Source organism: Narcine bancroftii, chromosome 3 (genome assembly GCF_036971445.1).
Source record: "Narcine bancroftii isolate sNarBan1 chromosome 3, sNarBan1.hap1, whole genome shotgun sequence".
NCBI lineage: Eukaryota > Metazoa > Chordata > Chondrichthyes > Torpediniformes > Narcinidae > Narcine > Narcine bancroftii.
The window spans coordinates 202,488,454-202,514,095 of NC_091471.1; positions in this window are offsets into that span (position 1 = coordinate 202,488,454).

Genomic DNA, 25,642 nt, shown 5'->3' on the forward strand with positions numbered 1-25,642 from the left:
TCCAAAATCCATCACCTCACACATCCAGATTGAAATCCATTTGCCACTTTTCTGCCCAACTCTGCATCCTGTCTATATCCTCTTGCAACCTTCGACAACATTCAGCTCCATCCATATCTCCTCCAACCTTCGTGTCATCTGAAAATTTACTGACCTATCTTTCCACCTCTTCATCCAGGTCATTTATAAAAATCACAAAGAACAGGGGTCCCAGAACATATCCCTGCAGGACTCCGCTAGTCACCGTCCTCCAAGCAGAATACTTTCCTTCCACTACGACTCTCTGCTTTCTTCCTACAAGCCATTTTTTTTATCCATAGTTTTCCACTGATCCCATGACTCTTGACTTTCTTGATGAGTTTCTTGTGGGGGACCTTATCAAATACTTTGATAAAATCCATGTAAACCACATCTACCACCCTACGATCATCAATTTTTTTGTTACCTCTTCAAAAAACTCAATTAGACGTAAGGTAAGACCTTCCCTTTACAAAGCCACACTGACTATCCTTGAGTAGACTGTATTTCTCCAAATGCTCATAGATCCTATCCTTAAGAATCCTCTCCATTAGTTTACACACCATCAGTCTATAATTCCCAGGATTCTTAAACAAGTGGACTACATTTGCCATTCTTGAATCCTCTGGCACCTCCCCTGCAGCCAAAGAGGATTCAAAGATCATAGCTATTGCCCCAGCTATCTCTTGTCTCACCTCCCACAGCAGCCTGGGGTATATCGTGTCTTGCCCCAGGGATTTATCAGTCTTGATCTTTTTAAGAAGATCCTGTGGCAGCCCCTCGAAGCTAGCCACAGTGCTGACCCTGATGGTCCAGACGGCACTATAGACCCAGCGATGGTGGCAGACTCTTCAATCAACATGGTGTTATTGAAATTGCCAAGCTTCTGGGCCTGAAGTATGGTTCCAGTAAATCAAGGCACAGTTTGCCCAGAGAGGGCGGACTCCATGCTGGCTGAGAGGGAAACAGTCTTTGCACTCCATGGGATGTTCATGCCCATCACGCACGACACCACCCAGCACAACAGCATGTGGCAGGTAACAGCAGCAAAGACCCAACCACCGGCCAACCAAATGACCAGCCATGAGGACACACCCAGTGAGCAATACTGTCATTATCAGCGGTGAGGTGCAAAGACCCGTCGTAGTCTCTCCCCCAGCACTTTCCTGGGAAACATTAAAACCAGCCCATTTGGGCATTTACACAGCCAATTGGCCACCCTCCTCCCCCCCCCCCACCATCCCCCACAAAAGAGGCCAGCCTCCCAAGAATAACAGCATTTTGATCTCCGGTTCTGAGGGAGGGGGGTTCTGTGGAGGCTCCTCGCAGCCCCCTCGAATGACGATCCAGCAGGCTGCACAAGGCCCACAGTGCTGCCCTCCAATTGGCCACAATTAAATGAGCCTAACTGGCCTATCAAGGAAAGCGGATAACAAATGCACCAATCAGTGCTGAGGAGGCTTTGACCATGCCCCTCATCTTGAGAATAAAAGTAGGGCTGTGAGCCCAATAAAGCTCAGTGTAAACTACACTCAACTGGGGTTTGTATCATTTTTTCTGGGAACATCATATTTTTTCTGAGCTAAACCTGCATACAGCTATAACCTCTCCTGTGCTATAGGCTCTGCAGAGCCATAGCTTGTAGCAGTTAGCTACAATGGAACACTTCCGCTTCATTAATCTCCACATTGTCCAGCACATAGGCCTGTTTAATTTTGACCTCACCGTGATCAGGGTCCTTTGCTCTTGTGAATACTGACATGAAATATTCAGTTAGGACCTCCACAACCTTCTCTGCCTCCAGGCACATGTTACCTCCTTTATCCTTTAGCAGTTCCACCTTCATTCTTGTCATACTTCTGTTCTTCACATGCACATAGAATGTCTTAGGGTTCTCCTTTACTTCTACATGCTAAGGCCTTCTCTTGCCCTCCCCCCACCCCCACCAAGCTCTCCTAAGTCTTTTCTTAAGCTCCTTCCTGGCTACCATATACTTCTCGTGCTTCCTTCTTCCTCTTGTCTTGTTGCATGACCTGTTTTGTCAGCCATGATTACCTTTTCCTACCATCTTTTCCTTGTCCTAATAGGACAAACTTATCTTGAACCCTGCACAAGTGGTTCCTAAGCTTCCTCCACATTACTTCTGTGCTTTCACCCTTAAACACGTTTCCAATTTATTCTCACAACTTCCTGCCTCATCGCTTGATAATTAGCCCTTCCCCAGTTAAGCATTTTCCCAGTTTGAATGTTTACATCATTTTCCATAGCTATTCTGAAGCTGAGAGAGTTTTGGTCACTCTCACCAAAATGCTCCCCCACCAAGAGGTCCACCACCTGACCAGGTTCATTCCCCAGAAAAGACCCAACCACCAATCAACCAAATGACCAGCCACGAGGACACCCCGGTGAGCAATACTGTATGGCCTCTCCTCTGGTCGGTCAGCCCACATACTGGGTCAGGAATCCTTCTTGTACACATCTGACAAATTCAGCCCCATCTATTCCTCTTGCAATCAGTAGGTGCCAGTCAATATTATGGAAGTTGAAATCATCCATAACTACAATCCTGTATTTTCTGCACCATTCCAAAATCTGTCTACTTATCCTGCTCTTTCATTTTGATTTCTTATTAGGCTCACATTAAAAAAAAACCTCCTTAGATTATGCACGTTAAAAGAAGACTATTTTTGATATTTCCCCATCAGTTTTGGTCAATGCAAACCATCTATATGTGGGTATATGTCATTCTACATTTCCGTTCTCCACAGCATAAGCTAAGTAACTTCACATTATTACCTCTTCTTGTTGCCATTCCTCTTTTGTCATCTGGTCTTCACAGTACAAGTTTATGCTCATTTGGCAATTCTCATCTCTTTCTTTATGGAATTCCTTTAAAAATAATAAAGATTGAGTTGTCATCTTGTGCATTGCAGAAGAGCATGGCCACATCAATTTTCTGTACACAGATGCCACTGAAGAATACAGCACGTGGAAGGTAATTCTCTAAGATCTGCAGATGTACGTGTGTAGTTAACAAATGTCTGCTGCTTGAAATGTTCCTGGGCCAGAAATTCTGCTCTTGAACACTTCCCGCAGATGAGACATATCACAGATAACAAAATGTTTTCCTTTTCAGGTGAATAAGGAGTGTCCATGTTCAAAGAGAGATGTTCCAGAAAATGGGAATAAGGCTGTGTAATGTGTAATCTCTGTACAAGATGAAGGTATAATTGATGAGTTGTAATTAAGCCACCCATTCAAGGGCCACTGCTCCTCAAAGCACTAATTGTCCTTTCTATATCCATAGAGTTGATAGCTAAACACAGCTCTCAAGAGTATCCTGATCTAATCACAATAATGTTCATTTGTTTTTATCATTGCAGTCTCACAGGAGTTATCACCTGTGCAGCTAGCATTGTCATGAAGGGTGGGGTGGGGGATGGGGGAGTGGAAATGGAGGGAGAAGGAACATCATGTTGTTACTTTTGACCCCAAAGGGCAACTAGATCCTGGCACTTTGAGAATTATTGTGGCTCCATTATATTTCACGTAGCAAGACATCTGGCTGTCTGGCATTGGAGCAAAAGGACTGAAGAAGTGTGCTAGTTTTTGAGATGGTGAGGACACAGGCTATTCCTGCTTTGGAGTGTAGCAGCACATTTTGGGTGAGCACCAAACATAGGAAAGGGTGGGGGAATGTAATAGGATTTTATCTTGTTCGCCAAAGAGTCAGCTTCCCTGTAGCCCAGCAGCTAAAATATAGTAACACTGCAGACTGTTTGAGAATAAATGAGTTGTGTTCAAAATGCCTGGAAGCATGATCTTGACCATGAGCAAGTCCATTCCACAAGTTGGGCATTCAAGGACCAATAGCTCTTGAAAATCACATGCAGATTGAGATTCACATAGATAATACAAAATTCCATGTAAGCTCTGTTTATCACTCCATGATCCTTCAGAAAGCCCACAATATTTGCAAACCCATTCAACTCAGGAAGGAAGCAACATTCCACAGCAGTTCATGTTGGAGCTCTGCCTAGAGACAGTAGCATATCTCTTCTGCTTGTGAAACATTGCTCTCCAGATGCATTGCTCTGCGGAGAGCTGGCTCCCAGTATAATCTTAAGAGATAGGATTTGCACCAACAAGTGCTTTGGCTCTTGTTCATTTGGAGTACCTGATCATATTTACCCTGCCTGCAGACCTCGTCAGCAACTCCAACTAATGCAGCACATCCAACAGGACATCTGATGAAGCACCCAAATCTAACTTCACCATCCATTGGATAATATAAATTACATGGAACAACAAAGATTTCACTTCATGAACACTTATGGGTGTATTTTATGGATTTTAGGCTACTGAACACAAAAATAACCTTAGAATGTTCCTATCACATACCGTTTTTCAGGCATAACCTATTTTTGTGATTTCCTGTCATATTCTAAGTCTACATCAAGCACACAAAACTATGAAGTGCTGTATGTCATTCAAAATTAATTTTCTGCATTCACATTTGGACTTGCCTACTGATCTTAGTGCAGTCAATGACAAACTTGATGAAAGGTTTCACCAGGACCATGGAAAACCGATATTAGGGCAACTGGAATCTACCAATGCTGGCCGACTATTTTTGGACACTGACATGAGAGGTGTCAAATATTGAGTACAAATGAAAATCAGCAGTAAAACATTTTTAGGTCAGTTGAACTAGCGCAATGTGTCAACAACATTATGCGATTAAACATATGAAATTCAATAAAAGTTAATTTAATGTTTCTTAAACTTTCTAGGTGATATAACAAATCTGTAATTATCTTTGTGTTCAGCTTGAAGTTGTCTATTGTGATCCCAAATTTGTTTTCAAGAAACAAATCTTTTGAAAAAAATTGTTGTCCAATGTAATTTCTCAGCTACATTATGCTCAACAAAGCAGGATAAAGTCAATTCATTTAATCAATTTATTCTCATTCATAAAGCCATACAACAAAGAAACAACCCCTTAAGCCCACCTTTTCTTTATTATCTGTCATGTTCCCATCTATATTAATACAATTTACTAGTATCTAGTGACGTAGCCTATGTCCAGGAATTGAAAATGCTCATCCAGATATTTCTTAAATGTTGTGAAATCACCTGCCATCATTATCATCTCAGGCAGTACATTCCAGTATGTACCCATCCCATGGGTGAAGAAGTTCTTCCTCAGATCTCCCCTAAACCTTCAGCAAAAATGGAAAATACAATAAAAATGTAGCAGGTCAGGCAGCTTATTTGTAAAGAGAACCAAAGCTTTTGGTTCTGTGAGCTTACACAATAATATCATTCACATTAAACCTCCTACCCCTCAAAAAACTATGCACTCTGATCTTAGACTCTTCTACCAAATGGAAATGTTTCATACTATCATGCCTGTCTATGCCCCTCACAATGTCCTCCACCTCTCTAAGTAGCCCCCTCAGCCTCCTATGTCCAAAGGAAAACACACCCAACCAATCCAATTTCTCCTCTTAAATGAAGCATTCTATGGACAAGTAAACTTGATAAAATGGGGCTTAAAAATAAATGGTCTGGGCGATTGTCATTATATAATAATCAACTTGTTCCTTTTACGGTCTCCAATATCACTTTGGAACAATGGGAAAGGAAAGCAATAAAAAACTTATCTGATTGTTTTTTTGAAGGACATTTTTGTTCTTTTGAGGAATTACAAAGGAAATTTGGTATTAGTAGAAATTCTGTATTTGTGTACTATCAGTTAAGATCATTTGTAAAACAGATATGTGGACGGCAAATAATTTTATTGCCCAAAACTAGCTTTGAGAAATATGTACTTTCAATACCAGAAAAGGGGTATATATCTGATTTGTATTGTATTTTATAAGAAAATGATAGTAAGAAAGATTGGGATAAAGATAAGTTGAAATGGGAAAAAGATTTAGGTTCTACAATAGCTGAAGAAGCTTGGATGGAAATTTGTCAAAACAGTATTCGGAAATTGATTAATGCTAGATTAGTGATGATTAATTATAATTTTATACATCAATTATACTTAACACCAGAAAAATTTAAAAAATTTGGTCTTAGTAAGTCAGATTGTTGTTTTCGATGTGACCAGACAGCCAGTACTTTTTTACATACTGTCTGGTCCTGTGACCGATTGCAACAGTTTTGGAAAGGTATTCAATCTATATTTAATAGATAATATAATATTTGTGTTGTATTAAATCCTGATATATTTTTATTAGGGAATATGCAATCATTAATTGATTTAGGATTAAATAATTATCAGATTTCTTTTATCTATTTAGCTTTAGCAGTGGCCAAGAAATGTATAGCGTCTACTTGGAAAGATAGAAATATACTAACTTTGGACAGGTGGTATTGAGAGATGAAGTCTTGTTTAATTATGGAAAGGATATCTTTTTCAATCCAAGATAAGATGTCTTTTTATAAGTTGAAGTGGACTCCATTTGTTAAGTATATCCAATTAAGTTTGATTTAAGTATGCTCTTAGATGTGATATTTTAGATCTGATAAATCTTTTTTTTAATTATTTTTATTTATCATATTTTTCTTTTTTTGTGTGTGTGTTTTTTAATACATAATATTATTAATTTTACTAATTCTTCACTCTTTATTTTGGGGGAGGGGAAGGGTGGGTTTATATATATATATATATATATATATATATTTAGATTTTTAGTTCTTGTATATATAGGGGGGGTTAGATTGAATTAAGTTAGGTTATTAATGTTGTATTGTAATTATATTATTTTGTTTTATATCTTTTCTTTAAATGTAATCTTTCTTTTTATTCCTGTGATAAAACCTTTAAATAAAGTTTAAAAAAAATTAAATGAAGCATTCTGTCTCAAGCAAAATCCCAATGAATTCCTCTGCACCATCTCTAGAGCAATCACATACTTTCCAGCAGTGACTTAACCAATATTTTGTGAAGTAGAACCATAATCTCTCCACTTTTACACTCAATACTCTGCCTATCCCATATCCTTTCTTCCCCACCCATTCTATTTGTGCTGCCATCTTCCCATTTGTACCTTCCTTGGCCTATGTTCTTCATGGTGTATATCCAAAGTGCATCATGATCAGGATCTAAAACTGGAGGACAGGCTTAGGGTAAAGTTGAGAAGTTAAGAAGAAGTCTGGGAAAGAGCATTTTTGCACACCTTTCATTAGAAATTTAGGGTGGCAGAGGCAGTTATTTCCACAATATTTTGGAAATATCTGGATGAACACTTGAATCAACAAAGCAAACATGGACAAAGTGGTGGCAAATGAAAGTAATAAAGATAAATATTTGACAATGGTAATGGACAGAGTCAGCAAAGGGCTTGTTTCTATGCTCTATGACCCTCTGACTGTCTTGGTTGGTTGATGGTGGGAAAACATGGGAATGGTGCAAGCAAAAGGTTACATATGGCAGGACACAAGTTCACGCAGAAGCTAGTTACAATATCTCAACTTCTAGCTTGCAATCTTGAGTTAGGAGCTTATGATTTGAATTTTCAAATCATGGAATATTTAACCGCCATTTAAATTGAGCAGCAGAAAGACAGCTTTTTCATGTTTCCTGAAAAACCCCACTGAATCCAAGAGCAGCAATTGATGTGGTGCATCACAAGTTAGGCAAACAAAGCAAAGTTCATTTTTCACAGTTGTTTTATCTATCACTGGAAAAGTCTCTGTTGACAGTAAATGGTGAAAGGTGAATACTGTGGTTTTGGAGCTACAGACAGCCTTACATTACCATTTTCAGCCTATTTTTATGGTTATGGCCCCCCTTATGACCCTGCTCAAAGTTTATGGGTCTCTTCCCTGTGAATCAGAAAAGTTTAGTTGGTGTCTTCTGCACTACTTTCCTAGACTATTTAAAAAACATCAAAAGTATTTTTACAATTTCAGTCCGTGGCCCCCCATCTGAAATGTGCTGTGGCCCCCATTGATAGTAGGTTCTCTGTCAAGGCATGCAGTTAGCAACCTACTCTCCAAATTATCAGTAGAGGGGAGCAGCAGAAATGGGGGCTGTTGTCTCAGGAAACATTGTCAACAATGTAAAGGTCAGTGTCTTAGCTTCTTGGACCCACATTCCCACTTCCTATCTCCACATATCAAACTCCAGATAGGAGATAATCTTCAAAACCACTGGGAAACTCTTTGTCCCTTGGCACCTGTACTTCAGAATCATGGTCAGTCAAAATTCAGTAGTCAACTTGTAGTATATAGAAGACACTTGTAGGCCAGGCTCCATGTCATCATTGAAGAAGACAGAAGAATGGCTTCCACTCAACATCAATTTTCTCATCAATCTGCCCCTCCTCCATTACCAAAGTAACAATGTTTCATGATAAAACTCTGGAAAATATGAATCTCCTCCAATATTTTGGTAGCAATTATTCGGGAGAAGGTTCATGATGAAATTCGCCATCCCTGATTGATTGAAGAAAAGGGAATTGAAGACCAAGACCTGGCACAAATTTCAATGTCTGCTGGACAGTGGTGATCCCTGCCCTCCTAAATGCTTCTGAGATCTGAATTGCCCAAAATAGCTCCCCCAAGGCACTGGGAAAATACCATCAATGGGTCTGCAAACTCTTCCAATTCACTGCATGGATAACCAAACAGCTATGATTTCTCCCTGTATGACACACCCAGCATATCATATTTCCCAGTTCATTTAGCCCATCAAGTCTGTTCCAGTTTTTAGCTCTATCCCATTGATTCCCTGTCAACCTTGGCCTATACGCTCTAGATTTTAAAGACTGAAGGGCAATTATGTTGAAGCATACACAGTCTCATGGGGCTTGATGTATAAATACAAGGATAAATTTCCCCTAAATGGAGTGTCTATAACTGGGGATTACAGATCAGACGTAAAACTTAGCCATTCAGGATTGGGATGATAGAACATTTCTTTGTCCGAAAGATAAAGAATCTTTGGAAATTTTCCACTAAAAAGATTAAGTTTGTAAGGAAATTTAAACAAAATTTAATATATTTTTTTGACATTAAGTAAACTAGACAATATGGCAAGTGCAGGAAAGTGATGCTGATATAAAAGGTCAGCCAGTATTTCATCATACAGTGGAGCAAGTATGAACCAAATGCTATCGTACCCTCAGTTTTCTTTGCAATTACATGTAAATAGAAAGGAAGGCATTCTACAACATTGCTAAATTTAAGGTTCCTTTCATTGTACATAATATTATATAAAAAATATAACGTACTTCATATAATTTAATACTTGAATGCAATTGTACTCACTTTTTCTGACTTGGTTAGGTCATTCCTGCTTGATCATTAATATTACTTCTGCATCAAATTCAGGATCATAAATAACCCTTATTCCAGCAATTCCTTCCCCCTTTCAATGTTGGGAAGGATGATCCCTGGCTACACATTGAATTTAGCAGACCATCAGGCTACGTATCATTAATTGTGGTGTATCCCTCAAATGACCCTAATTCATGTTCAGCTGCCAACTTCTCTTGGCTGAAAATCCACCCGATTTACTTTTTTCATTGACCCTTTTAAACACAAGTTAAGATTGTGAGATTTGGGGGATACTAGATCACATAGATCAATTGTAAACACAAGACTTTTATTATAATTAAGTCTTTGGCTTGGCTTGGCGCACGAAGATTTATGGAGGGGTCAATGTCCACGTCAGCTGCAGGCTTGTTTGTGGCTGACAAGTCCGATGCGGGACAGGCAGACACGTTTGCAGCGGTTGCAGGGGAAAATTGGTTGGTTGGGGTTGGGTGTTGGGTTTTTCCTCCTTTGTCTTTTGTCAGTGAGGTGGGCTCTGCGGTCTTCTTCAAAGGAGGTTGCTGCCCGCCGAACTGTGAGGCGCCAAGATGCACGGTTTGAGGCGATATCAGCCCACTGCCGGTGGTCAATGTGGCAGGCACCAAGAGATTTCTTTAGGCAGTAATTAAGTAGCTGTGTTAAAACACCACAGATGGGCCACAGAATCCTTCAGGTTTCTGCTTCCAATGAATTTTGTATCTCTATTGTTAGTAAACCCCAAATTATTAATCAAATTTGAGTTGAATGATAAATGAATTATCCTGAGAGAATAGTCAGTTGTGCGCTGCTCAGGTCTCATCATGCCTCAGATGCGCACTCACTCAGCAAAGCCCAAAGATTTGTATTGAGCTTGTGCCACTTGACTCACCACTGGGCCAATTAGCAGGGCACAGGCCTGCCAAGAAGAGCTGCCAGAAAACTTACGGTCAGAATCACCTGGAATGAGTTTGATCAAAGCATCAGGAATACCAAGAGAAATCGCGCAATAGCATATATTCTTCTCCCCCATTATATTTCCAAAAACAATTATGGAAAAGAGTAATCAATTGGTGGAGATGCAGATAAAAAATCTTGCCAGCTCATTTTCATATTGCTGCTGCTACTCTGAGTGGCCTGGTCTTGGATACACAGAGCATACCTTCAAAAGTTGCAGATTTCATAAACCTCCATCTTGTACTGAATGATGTGTACAGCCAGCCTGCATTATGTGTATAACCTTCTCACTGCCTTCATGCCCCACGTGTCACTGTATAACGTTGAGGTATTGTGCTAATGCAGTGGATCTCTACCTTTTTATTTCCACTCACATACCACTTTAAGTATTCCCTATGGTATAGGTGCTCTGTGATTAATAAGAGATTGCTTAAAGTGGTATGTGGGTGGAAAGAAAAAGTTTGAAAACCACTTTTAATCATACCTAATTGACTCGTTATGTGGATGGTTTCATAATTCCAAAGGAAATGGGCCAATGACAATTGTTCTCAAGCAAAATATTTCAGTAACAATTGGGTCTAGAGCAATGGTTCTCAACCTTCCCTTCCCACTCATGTACCACCTTAAACAATCCCTTACTAATCACAGAGCACCAATGGCATAAGGATTATTTAAAGTGGTATGTGAGTGGAAAGAAAAAGGTTGAGAACCACTGTGCTAATGGATTCACAAATGGTAAGTTAATAAGGAGCATTGGTGATGTGGTGAGTGAACCAGCATGGGGAAGCTAGTTACAAGGCTACAAGGAGAGTAGAATGGTGAGAAGGCAGTGTGGAAACAGTGAGGTGAATGTGAGAGAGATGTATCTTTAAGCATGACTAAAAATAAGACGTGCCTGGGTGCATGGCAGTGAAAGTGAATTGTTTTGTAAATCCAGCCCTCACTGTAATAAGGTGACTGCAGAAACACATAGACAGTTTGATGGAATGGAAAAATACACAATTAATTTTAATGCCAAGAGCTATTGCAGCACCAATGACCTGGGTTCAAATTTAAATTTAAATTTTGTAAGATATGAGAATTGTCTGATTAAAGTGAACTTAACATAATTAAAGTCTACAATATTGATTTTATTTCAAATTACTTTACATTTTGCACAGTCTTGTGTCTTTTAAGCTGTTTATTCTTAATGCAGGTATATTAGTTGGGCATTGTATCTCAGGCAATCAGAAAATTTATGTATCTGGCATCTGCAATCCCCATAGATGCCAGATACCAGGGGTTTTACTATACTAAGGGTTTTATGATTTTGACCCAGTTATGATGCAGGAAAGGTAATATATTTCCAAGTCAGGATGGTCTGTAATAGGAGAATGAAACATGGAAGTGATAACATTCATGTACCCCTGCTATCTATGTTCTTCTAAGTGCTAAGGGGTTTGAAGATGCTTTCAAAGAAACCTTGACCAGTTTTTTTTGAGCATCTTGTACAGGTACTCCCCATCTTGTGACCTATACAACTTATGTCATCTGCACATATGACAAAAATTTGTTTAAAAATATAAAGAAAAAATGTAAATTTACACGGTTTATGTTGTATTTGACAGACTATAACAGGGATACAGGGCATGTAAGAGCCAAAATGTGCACACTTATTTTGTTAGTCAGCATTCCAGGGTCTGAAGGCTGGGTGCAGTCATCTTGGTCTTGTGCACTCGCACAAGTCTTCGGTTGGCACATGCGTGGTTTGTGTATTGGACTTCGGTTAATATCATTAGGGCGCTTTAAATTTTTCTAGCCAATTACAGTGAAAGACAGGTTACTTTTCTTCCTCATTCAGGAGGATTAAGGTTATCTTCCACCTTTGGGTCATTGAGTAACACATTATCATCTCAAAGCAACAAAGTGGTGCAGTTAGCAGAGCTGTTTCCTCATAGCTCCAGTGACCTGGTTTCAAATCTGACCATCTGTATGTTTTTTTTCTGTATACACTGTAGTCCTCTCACATCCTGAAGGTGTATTAATTGGCCATTGTGAATTGTCCCTAATATGTTGGTATGTTGTAGAATAATGGGATGGGGGGCATGGGGGGGAAGCTTTTGGGAATGTGAGAAGGAGTTAAAGGAGAATCTATTGGGGAACAAGATTGCTCTGTGAGCTGCCATGGACTTTGTAGAATGCGTCGAAAGAACCAAAGACTTGTTGATCCAAACCAAGGCTTTTATTAACTAAAAGACTGGAGCTTATCACAAGTAGGTTGACCAGTCCAGAATGATCTGGTCTGGCTAGGAGCAATCCTTTAAGACCTGCCAGTAGGTGTGGCTACACTCTCAGCCAATCACAGTCATCCTACACTACCATATGTACATATACACATTGGTGATAGAATCTGTACTATCACATTCACCCCTTCTTTGAGAACTGACCCCAGGGTGGATGGGGGTTAGAGGCTGTACCGGTCAGGGGGCCTGACCTTCCAGCGTGACCGCTGTGGCACTGGGATTGGGGTCACCAGAGTCGTGTCACCGGCAGGCCCGTAGGGTGTGGCCACTGCTTCGCTCGATTCCCCAATGGTGTTGTTGACAGTCTGGCCTGAGCTGGTGGGGTGGTGCTGGTCCCTCTGTTCAAGCACATGACCTGGGGGAGAAGGAATAGGAGGAGGTTGGGTTAAAGGCACTGCTGCGCCTGATCCGGCTTGGGCTAGGTCCCTTACCGAGACTGTATTCTCGCATTCGTCCAGGTACTCAACGTAGGTGATTTGGCTTCACACAAGGCACTGTGTATAACGGTGGCCATTTTGGAGCGACAGACAACAACAAAGTGGCCGTTTTTAATGCACTTCTGGCACCTGAGTTTTCTCGCCGGGCACTGGGACCTGCTGTGCTTGTTCCTCCCACAGAAATAACACTTTGGGTTTGCATCGGGCAGTGTAGCGGCAGTAGTAGGGTAGAGGGAAGCATCCTACTCACATCAGAGTGTGGGGTTCAGCCCCGAGAGTACATGTCCATACCTAAGACCGCAGCCTCCATCGTCTCTGCGATCCGGATCATGTCCTCTAGGTTTTCTCCCCCGTGCTCTAGCAGGCACTGCCTCACCTCATTCGATCGAACCCCAGCCACATAGGCATCCCAAATCAGATCGTCTGTGGTCTCCGCAGCAGTTCTGTCTGTGCAGGCACAGTCCCTGCTCATTGCCCTTAGTGCCTGAATATAAGCTTTACAGGACTCACCAGGCTGTTCCCTCCTTGTATCAAGTTTGTACCGAGCATAGACACTGTTCACCGGTCGCTCGTAGAGCCCTTTCAGCATCTTCATGGCTGCGGTATAAGTGGTCGCGTCCTGGACACTCTGGTAGACTCTCGGGGACACCATAGTCATCAATATTAGTAGTCGATGGTTCTCTTCTATCACGGCAGGGTCATAGAGCTGTAAGTATGTTTCAAAGCATCTCACCCAGTGCTTAAAGTCATTCGAGGCTGTAGCTGACTGTGGGTCGATGTCGAGGCGTTCCAGCCGTAGCATACGCTCCATCCCTTCAAAACCTTTTTAGTTAATAAAATTGTAGTGCGCGTCGAAAGAACCAAAGACTTGTTGATCCAAACCAAGGCTTTTATTAACTAAAAGACTGGAGCATATCACAAGTAGGTCGAGTCCAGAATGACCTGGGTCTGGCAAGGAGCAATCCTTTAAGACCTGCCAGTAGGAGTGGCTACACTCTCAGCCAATCACAGTTATCCTACACTACCATCTGTATATATGTACATATACACATTGGTGATAGAATCTGTACTATCACAGACTTGTTGGATCGAAATGGCCTCCTTCAATTTGAAAATGAAGGATGGAAAAGATGTAAAGTGGAACTATTCTGTTTAAGGTCCTTTATTAGTCAAAATGTGAGTTGATAGGACCAATATGTGTTTGGAACCTCACCCATCAGCACTACAAATGTGATTAAGTGGATTTTGTTCCTATGTTAGCATTTCTAGGAGGTAAACATATACACCTGGACATTGCACTAAATTCATTGCCAAATGGAAAATAATTTCAAAATGATGGACACTGTTTTAAAGATTACAGTGGACGGACTATTTAAAAGATTAAAACTTAGATCTACATGAATGGGTTAACAAATGTAGATCAGGATATGTAACCATGCCCTGCTTGCCCTCTCCTTCATACTTTAATATTCTGGTCCATTCCACCTCTCTGAAATGAGCATCCTGTGCATTTCCAATGAAACTCATGGAATAGTGCTGCATCTTCACTTCTGATACATTATAGTTTTCTATATTCAGAATGAATTCACCAAAACACAAGAGAAACACAAAGACTACAGATACTGGAATCTTGAGCAAACAAAGAATTGCTGAAGGAACTCAACAGGTCACACAGCATCCCTGGGTAGAGGGTTTCAGCTCAAAATGTCATCTGACCATTTCTACCCAGGGATGGTGTCTGACTTCCTGAATGCCTTCAGTAATTCTTTGTTTGTTCACAAATTCATCAAATGCTGATAATAGCTAATCACTGCATGTCATATTTTTTATTTCAGATTTTCAATACCCACTGTATCACTCCATCCAGTTTTTCAACTGGTTAACTACGAAATAATCAATTCAATGAAGTCAAGAAAGCGCGCCAAAACCTCTCATTTCATAGAAGACTAAGTAAGTTTGGTGTACCGCACCTCCTCTCCCACAGAGTGTTACAGAAGCTGTTCTGCTCAAGACTGAAAGTAGTGGTGCAGCTCAGAACATCACACAAACTTCCCTCCCCTCCATAGACTCCATCTACATCTCAATTTCAAATCGCCCACTGCCTAGGAAAGAGAGCCAACATGCTGAAAGACCTATCACATTCTGGCACTCTCTTCTCTCTCCTCCCATGAGGGAGAAGGTTTAAGAGTCTGAAAGCACGTACCAACAGGTTTAAAGAGAGTTTCTTCCCCACACCCAACAGGTTGCTGAATGAACTGCACAACATGCCATTACACTGCCCTTGCTCAGGGCTAATTGATCTTCCTTTTCATTGCAATCCTATACTCTGCAAATTGTGCTCTTTTCATGGCAATATGAATATCAGAGATAACCCATTACTCTGTTCACCACACTATATATTTTGTGACTAATAAGCTTAATGCAATCTAATATGTAGTCAAGTGACATCATGATTAACCTCTAACCAATATCATTTGATTGATAGCCTTTCCCTTCTGAGCACAGGATGCAATGAACAAGATTACATAGAACATTTAAGCTTGTGCTGTTTGTGGAAATGTGAGCGAGGTAGTTCCCCGGTGCATGTTTAACTACATATGACAGATATTTTGTTAAGTTGTACCATAATTTTTTTTATTTATCTCAAACAATTCCATCAATATCAAATTAGAAAGTTAATATCTTAATGATTGTTTAAAAAAAAATGTTTGATGAATAACTATTTGAAGTGGTAACACAACAGTCTAAGCACTGGCCAAGTTTGCATCATTGAAAGTTTGAAGTTGATTTCTGAGAAATGTTATATGTTCATTTCACAGTTTAAATTTAAATGTAGATAAACAGTATGGTGACAGGCCTCTTGGCCCATGAGCCCATGCCGCCCAATTACATCCAATTGACCAATTGACGGGGGAAGGAAACTGGACCACTTGGAGAACATACCAACACCTTGTGGACGGCTCTGGATTCGAACCCCTTGCACTAACCGCTACAGTAATCGTGCTGCCCTACTTTGTTTGGATCCTCCACAAATTTTTGGAAACATTAAACTGTTCTTAGTTTGGAGTTCAAGGCATTATTTTCACCATGTTGGAAGGAAAAAAAAATAATAGAATATCTGCCAACTATTTACTTTTAGAAAAGAGGTTCTTGGTATCCTTGAGGTTTCTTTCTTTTCCAAGAGAGCACTCTGAACTACATAGTGGCCTACAATTTTAATAATTTCCTTGCAAACTACAAACAGAATAGCTACAGTACAAAGGTATCTCTTTCAATAGGTTAACAGTTTTCCTGGGTTAAATTCTTTAACTATGAAAACTGAAACTGCAAAGATACTCCTTGTGTTTTCTCTGTAATTAAATCACCTTGTAGGCCTTGTCAATAATACTGTATAGAGAACACTTTAAAAAAATTATGCTATTAATATTTTTCATGGAGTTTCATATGAAGGCATAAAATAATAATATATTTTGATGAAATACCACCCAACTCGGTATACCAACTTTGTCATTTTTATTCCAAAATCCTTAACTGATTATTTTTGGGAATGTCTATAATTATTTGCAAAATCAAACAAAGAATAAAAACTTGCAATTTATAAAAATGTGCAATATGAATTATTTTAATAAATGATTTTTCATTAAAATCAAAATATGCAGGAATGAACAACTCCCATCAATTATTTATTTGATTTATGGTTATTAAAGTGTTTTTATATGAGAATTACAAGATGACTGTGGCATGTGATCTGATTTTGTTTTCAGAACAATAAAGCTTCAGAAATATTCTTCACCAAGATGCGAACCAAAATTTGCTTGCTGTAACTCAGCAATTTCATATGCTTATTATCCACACCCTCAATAGCTTTAAAATTGTTCTCATTGCCACAAGGTGGATCTAAAAGATTATTAAAAAGATATGGCTATGACATCAGTATACCCAACTATAGAATTCACTTTTTTTAATTTCAAAGAATTCTCAAGAATAGATGAACTTCAATCACAGATCACTGGCAAATTAATCTCAGTGTTGATCTCTGGAGTATGTTTTCTGCACACACAAGAGGACATCTATACAAAATGAAGGGAGGAAAGTTTGAGGGAGATATCAGGGATAAGATTTTTACAGAGAGTTGTATGTGCCTGGAATGCATTGCCAGGTGTGGTGGTGGAGGTTGGAACAATAGGGGCATTTAAGAGACTCAGTCAGGGTCATGGATGAAAGAAAAATAGAGGGTTATGAGCTAGGGAGGGTTTCAGGTTTTTTTGTAGGTATATTTAAATTTAATTAAATCAAATTTAGACATACAGCCCTGTAACAGGCCACTTTGGCCCACGAGTCTGTGCCGCCAGATTTCCGCCCAATTCACCTACACCCTGGTACGTTTCAAACGGTGAGAGGAAACCAGAGCCCCCGGGGAAAGGCACAGGAAGAACGTACAAACACCTTACAGACAGCATGGGATTTGAACACTGGTCCCGATCGCTGGTGCTGTAAAGGTGTTGTTCTAACCACTATACCAACCGTGCCACCCAAAATACGGGTCGGCACAACATTCTGGGCTGAAGAGCTGTAATTTTCTATGTTCAGTGTAATATGTTTGTTACATGCTATCCTTTGCGGGGGGAAAATGGAGCAAAACTCAAGTATGCTTATCTGAATCCGCATACTTCATCATAATTGTTGTGCAATTTTTTTTGGCGTGCCACAACTGAAAATCTATCGTGTTACATACATTTCCTTATCTACTAATTTTTACCAAACTTCATCTTCCTCTTATTTTAATGATGATGAAGAAACATATTAACTGTTTCAAATGTAATCCCTATATTTATGATTCCTGGTGTCAATACCATTTTTGCAAATGTTTACGATGATAGCTACTAAATGCTTTAGACCAGGGGTGTCAAACTCAAATTCACGGAGGGCCAAAATTAAAAACTTGGACTAAGTCGAGGGCTGAACTAAATATTTATTGAAAATTTTCAACAACATCTGCATGTTTTCTCTTCTTTCAACATATGTAATGTTAAACTTTAGGATATAACTTTAGGAGGATAATGTTACAGGTCAAGAGTAGGTAGCTCAAGTTCACCCTTTACTTGACCTGAGGGAAACATATTTGGTCCCTGTGGAGATGTAGTCAGCATTCACAGGCTGTGTCCATTTTGGCCTGCATCAGGACTCAGCATTTCCTGCTCACTCCTCAGGCTCTAGGCCTCTATTCACCCTCGACCCACCATCCCTCTACCTGACCAATCCTTTACCCAACCTCTACTCACCCCTCACTCCACTCGCTCTGTCTCTACCCACCCCATCCTATACACGCCCCTCTTCTGCCTCTCCCCTCAACCTGTTCCTCCCTCTACCCGTCTCTCACCCTCTAATCACCCCTCCCCTACTCGCCCTGCCCCTCCCCTTTTTCCTCTTCCCTATCCACCCCCCTTCTACTCATCCCTCCCTCTAACTGCCCCTCGCACCACCATAACTTCCCCTGCCCATTACTCCTCACCTACACCCTCTGCCCACCCCTGCTTACCCACCACCTCAGGCCCAGCGCACTGCCGATCAGCCTTTGCAGACAGCCACCATCTCTCTCTTCACGTGCAGGGACGAACCAGCCGTCCCTGGGGTCCGCGCGGGTGCAAGCGCTGAAGGCCATGGCGACCGGGAGAAGTGCGCTCGCGCTGTGGAAGGGCCGTCCGGTGCCAGTCGCGTGGGGCTCGCGCTGCCCGTGGGCCGTGCACAGCCTGCCATGCCCGTTGCGCCGACAGGCAATCACAGGCACTTGCCCATCCGCCGCACCGCTCGACAGATGGGAGAAGTGACTGGTTGTGCGGGGAGCCTTCCAACCGGCTTGCCGGCTGATGACATCGACAGACTTCTCGTGTTACAATTTCTCGTGTTACAATGGGGAAGGATGTGCAATGAAGGGGGAGGATGGTGGGGGTGACATTACCAAAAAACAGCATCGGCTCTCGCTGCAGGGCGGGCCACCTCTAATACATTTTTGAAATGATCTTGCGGGCCAAATATAATTATATCACGGGCCAAGTTTGACCCGCAGGCCAGAGTTTGACATGTGTGCTTTAGACCATTTGATTTTCCTGTCTGTAAGCAAAACCAAGGGGATATGATGAGAAATACGACAAACAGTCTATTTATTCATTTACCTACTGGATTTCCATTGCATAAACCATTGAACACTTGTGCATAATCACCATAGGCAGACAAGCTGATGTAAGTAATGGAACAAATTACAGAATACAGGATTAATATGGTACATTCCACTTGGTCTCAACACCTGCCTGCATGCCTCAACAAATCTCAATAAGCCTAAATTCTTCTAATGTCTCCCACCCTATTAATTGAACAAGTTTGCTCTAACATGTAATTTTTCTCTGAGAGTCCATTAACTGCATGATTTATAATCTAATTGTGGTTTTGGGCTCTGATGATAAAGAAAAGTATAAATTAAGGCAGAACCATTTCATAATTTAGATTTAGATATTTCTTGTTAATTGGCTCTATACTATTTTTACTCAATTACCGCATGTGGCCATCGCTGACAAGAACACCTATGTTACCTCTTTCCTAAATATCCTTGAGAAGATGATGGCACCTGTTTTCTTGGTCATATGGATATGTCCAACATAGGAGGTCCTTTAGCCTACTGAGTCCACACTGACCATCGACCTTTAACTTACATTAATTCTACTCCCGAACCAAATGCACCAAACCTCAAGATGTAGTAAGCAAAAGACACATTTGTGCAGGTTCAGACAATGCATTCCAAGCCAAGTGGGCAGCCTTTCCCTATACATGCACAACTTGCTACCATCCTGCCCACAACACCATCCACTGACGAGAGCCCACAGTGAAATCCAGGGAAGCATGGAACATCCCACAGCTTAGAAACCAGCTCGCAATGAATAAATTCACCTTTGGTTCTCTAAGGAAAATGATGTGAAGAGTTGTGATTTCAAACATGGCACAGGGCCATGGTCAAAGAAAGAGCAAGGTTCTGAGACTTGGAATACATACAGCAAGTAACTCAAGACACTGGAGAGATATGACAAACACCATCTCTGCAAAATTCACCTAATCCATTGGATGCATAAGAGAATTAATATCAATGTCCTCATCCAGGACTTCATCACCAATATTGAGGCCCATATTACATTGACTTGTGCAAGCAGGTAACATCATTGCCAGATACCAGACTCCTGAATGCTCTTTTTCAAGCTATGTCGTGAAAAGAGCTGAAAGAAGATTTAAGGATGTTTTCAAAGCCTCCATAATAAGATGCCAAACCCCCACTGTCTCCTATGAGTCTCTAGAACATGACCACTCACAGTGGAGAAGGATGGCACTAAAGACCTTGTCCATGTCGTGGATAGATACAGAAAGCCAGAAAAGACAATGGAAGCTGCAGCACCCTTTTATAAACTACCCATCTGTACAACCCCAGAGGCATTTCCTGCCTCATATGGGGAAAAGGCTATAGTTCCTTTACTGACCTTGTCAGTCTTTTCAGAACCCACAGAACTGGAGTGATAACAAATTACCCTTGATCCATAGGGAGATCCTAATAAGAAAAATGCTATTGAATATCAAAGGGAGACAGTCATTCACTCTTGTGTGCAGGCGGCCATGGCTTGGCACTGTAGTGCACCAAGCCGCAGGTCTCTCTGTCTCTTTTCTGTGCTCTGCTTCAACATTAGAGATCATGCCTACAATAGTGGTGTTATCCATGAATATATAGATGGGGTTTGAACTGTGTTTGGCCACAGAGTCATGAGTATACAGGGAGTATAATAGAGGACTGCGTACACGACCTGAGATGAGCAGGTGTTGAGGATGGAGGGGGTGAGGTCACCAACCAAAGTCATGTAACCTATGGATTAGTGTGCTTGGTAATATTGTGTTGAAAGTGAAGTTGTAGTCGATAAATAGTCTGATGTAGGTGCCTTCACTACCTAAATGCTTCAGAGCTTAGTGTAGGATTATCTGTTTGCTTCACCTTACTTTCTGTGATTTGTATAAAAAAAACCAATCCTTTTGTTCGTAAACACTTACCAATGTAACACCACACAGATTACACATCATCTTCCTTCCTTTCCAATCAAAACGGATAAGTTCACATTATTCAGCATTTGCCGACTTTTTGCTCACTTTCTCAGTCTCTTCACATCCTCCTCACATCTCACAATCCCATCTAATTTAGAGTTATCAGTAAACTTTGAAATATTACAATTGATATCCTCCTTCAAATCTGTGATATGCTGTATATAAAGAATAGTTGAAGCCCATGCAGTAGCCCACTGGTTACTCTCTGCCACCCTGAAAGCAATGTGCTTCCTGTTTGCCAACCAATACATGTCACTGACAGGCCATTTGAATTTTTCAACTAACGGTTTATGTGAAAATTTATCAAACGTCCCAAAATATGGAAAAAAAGAAGTATGTGGAATGCAAGCAGATGTCTCCGAGAATGAAGCAAGATCCAAAAATCAGGTATCAATGAGTGAAAAGAGGAATTATCCACATAGCAAAAGTAAGTCTGGCTACTTTTGTGAGCAAAGTTATTGGATCTTCAAGTTCCAGGTGAACATTGGGATTCCCTTTGGATCTGAAGTCTGCGATTGTTGTACTCATTTCTCTCAGCCTGACAGAATGGAAGAACTTTTTTTGGGCCTGTGGGAAAATATCAGAATTTCTGCTACCCTGTCATCCTGTGGCCTGCAAGATAGAAGTACTTGTCCAACACTGGTGTGAAGCCGTTGACCTGGGTCACAGCAAGATGAGTTTTGAACATCATGGCATTAGCTTCCTTATAAAATTTCAAATGTATGCATATTTATTGCAAGACACACAAACTTAGCAAACAATTGTCAATCAGGCACAATGTTCAAAGGACCATTGCATTGAACAAAAATGCACAAAGTACCTATTTTACTGAGTTCTACCCATCACTGTGGAAATAACCTGATCCATAAGCATGACATTCACTCAGTCATAGTTTTCACATGAATTCAGATCCTGGATTTCAGGACCAACAATGCAACATTCTCTGAGTACTCCTCTATAGTGCAGCTAAGTTATCTGATCGTAGTCAGAGTGGAGTTCAAACACTCAATGCACTAACTCAGATGCAAGATTGCTGAGAATTGAGGCAAGGTGATAAGTAAAACTGCTGTCACAATACTTTGGAGGTTATTGTGGTGTGCCCTTTAATTCTTTTCTTACTCTTCACTTCAAAAAGTTGGAGACACATCTGGTATGTTTTATTTTAATATCTTAGTAAAGAATTTAAACGGACTTATCATTGAAGCAAGATCTTAAAAAGTATCTTGTTTAACAACATGTTAACTTATATAAGAATAGATTTGAGCAGTTCAATAAGATCATAGTTGATTTTATTACAGTTACATTTTTCTATGCAACTACCTTTATCATGATTCCTTTTATATCTAAAATATATTCATCTCATTCCAAAACACACTCAGTGAAGAAGTGTTCACAAGTTTCTTGGGTGAAGAATTCTGAAGATTGACTATCCTCTAAGTGAAGAAACTGTCTATCTCATTCCTAAATGGTTGGCCTCTTATTTAGAGATGTAGCACCTGTTCTGAGACACTCCATCCAGGGGAAACATCATCCTTTCATCTCCCCTGTCAAGTCCTATAAGAATTTGGTATTTCAAAGAGATCAGGTTTCATTCTTCTCACCTCAAGAGAATACAGGCCCAGACTGCTTAATCTCTTTTCATAGAATGATTGTCCTTGTACCAAGAATCAACTCAATGGAACTTCTTTACATACATTATATCGCAACTGTATTCTTTGTGAGAAAGAGAGAACAGACCTGCACACAATTTCTAAGCGCTCTTGCAATAAGAGATCTCACTTTTGTATACAAATCTTTTTGCAATTAAGCCTAATGCACTGTTTGTCTTCCCAATTGCTTGTTACATATATTTTGCATAGGGATACCTTAAAAAAACACATTAAACTAATTTCAATTTCAGCAGATCTACACATTAATAAATAAATACTCATACATAAAATGAATTGCACTCAAACAAGATGAGCTGAGCACATTGCAAAAAAAATCCCCTCAGTCCGTAAACGACAGGGAAATTTAGTTTATTTTTCGAACTGGGATAACACATACATAATTTTTGTGGCCTATCTATGTTTTCATTACTTGTCAGATGACAATGTGCAATACTTCTTAATTTGGTTGATATTTTCAATAATCAGCATTAATTTTATTTTATCAAATGTACATTTCTACCAATATTAACAGACAATACGTCATTTCTAGTATATACAGAGATAAGTCATGGGGCTTTTACTGCCTCAGTCAGAAGTGTAACTATACATTTAACTGTGACGTGTATACAAAGCCGAGGTTAAATTTTACAATGTGTCATTTAAAAATAATTATAAGTATTTTACAGTGTCTGTGTGAATGAAAGTTTATATTTCTAACATTCCATTATTTCATTGCTATCCAGAAAGCATTACTTAAAACAAAATATGTACCCTACAAGGATATGTTTTACTACTAATTTCCTGGCAGAAAAGCTTTCAACTTTCAATTCTGTATTGTCCCTTCACACTAATGTTAATGAAATGTCCCCTGACCCCCCATCCTCCCAACTCAAGAATTTATCTTCTGAACAGTTATTTTGTGCCATTGATGCTTCTTATCTCTCTAAGTCTGGGTTTCTAATAAAAGGCTAACCACTCAAAATCAAGCGGTCACCTTAAAAGTAACAATCATTTATAAGTAGTTTGCTTCTCAAAATTTCATCTGATTATGTTTTAGTTCTGAATTCTTCCTTCACTGTCTGTTCCTGTTTCTATTGGATAATAAGCTGCGAAACAGATTTCAATTACTTTACGAGCTGCATATTGATTCAGTTATTAGAACTTGACCCTCTATTTTTCGAAGTTATGTTGACTAATATCAATCCATTTAAATTGGTACAGCTATTGTCACATTTTAAATCAATGCTATAGCAATTATGTTTTCACCTTCCTGCCACGCAGTCAGAGTTATGCAGTCCTTTGAGACCCCTCAATGATGCTTCATCATTTACACAAATGCTACATTAATTTTATTAATAAAATATGCTGAACAAATATAGCTAATGACCTTTCATCAAAAATAGAATGTTTTAAATAGTTGTGTGTGTGTGTGTGTGTGTGTGCGTGTGTGTGTGTGTGTGTGTGTGTGTGTGTGTGTGTGTGTGTGTGTGTGTGTGTGTGTGTGTGTGTGTGTGTGTGTCTGTGTGTGTGTGTGTGTGTGTGTGTGTGTTTCTGTGTGCATGCACATGCACATTTGTGTGCACCTGCACATGTTTGTGTGTTTCTGTTTGCATGCTCATGCACGTGTGTGTGTTTACATGAGTGTGAGAAAGGTGAAGAGCAGAGAACCTGAGAGAACAAAAGGAAAGGTCTCTGATAGTTGGGGATGAAAAGAAATTAAATGACACAAGTAGTAAGGGTGCCAATTTGGAGAGAGTAGTAAAGCTTGTAAATAGCAAATAGCATTTCTAAGGCAAAATTACATCAGGAGAGACCAATTACATCTAAAATAATCAGTCAAGGAATTATTAGCAGTGAAGAAAAACTGAGGTATGGGGCTGGAATGGGAGATTGTTGAATTCATTGCTGATTCTGGAACACGGTAATGTGTTAAGTTGACAGATAATGTGCTTGCGTAAACATTTGTTGTATATATTTATCTGTTTGGGCACACCCACTGACAGGCTGTACCTCTGGCCCCTCCCACAGGCTCCTGTATAAAGGTGACTGTTCCACAGCCCCCTCCTTAGTGCAGGACAGTTGATCAGTATCGATGTATCTTTGTTCTTTAGTGAATAAAAGTCTATTGGTGTCTTTGAGTAATTGATTGTTCATCAATTTTATTCACTGAAAGTTTTTTTGCAATGGAGCAGATCCTGAAGCCAGAAAAGCTGCAAATCGACCCGCAATAACCTGAGGCATCTACCAATTTTGAACTCTAGCTATGCTGCTTTGAAGCATTCCTGCAGGCATCTTCAGCCATTGTGCGGTCAGAGAACGATAAATTATAGGTAGTGCACTCCCAAGTTGGCACCTTGGTGTACTCCATGATCAAGGACACCATGTCATGCCAGGAAACCATGGACATACTCAAAGGACAGTACCAGTGTGGAAGATCAACATTGTCTACTCCAGCACCTTCTAGTGACACACAAACAGTGACCTGGTGAGTTGAATGCCAAGTACCTTCAGGCACTGTGAACCCTTGGAAAGGCCTGTGAATGTAAGGCCATGACTGCTGCTGAGTACACTGAGGACCTGATCTGGGATGCCTACTTCACCAGAATCAGGTCAAACTACATCCACCAGAGACTTGAGAAACAAGTGGAGCTCAGTCTGATGAGAGCATTTGAACTCGCAGATTCTGAAGGTGGCCCTCCAGAATATGGAAGCCTACTCGACAGATAAAGCGCTGCCTTGTGGTTACCCTGGGTGCCACTATCTTGGGATGTGCCGCCACCCCTTCGCTCCCCTTAAGGACAAGCACCGAAGACAGCACCAGTCTTTGGAGAGTGTAGGTAGTGGTAGTGAGGAATTGGGAGAA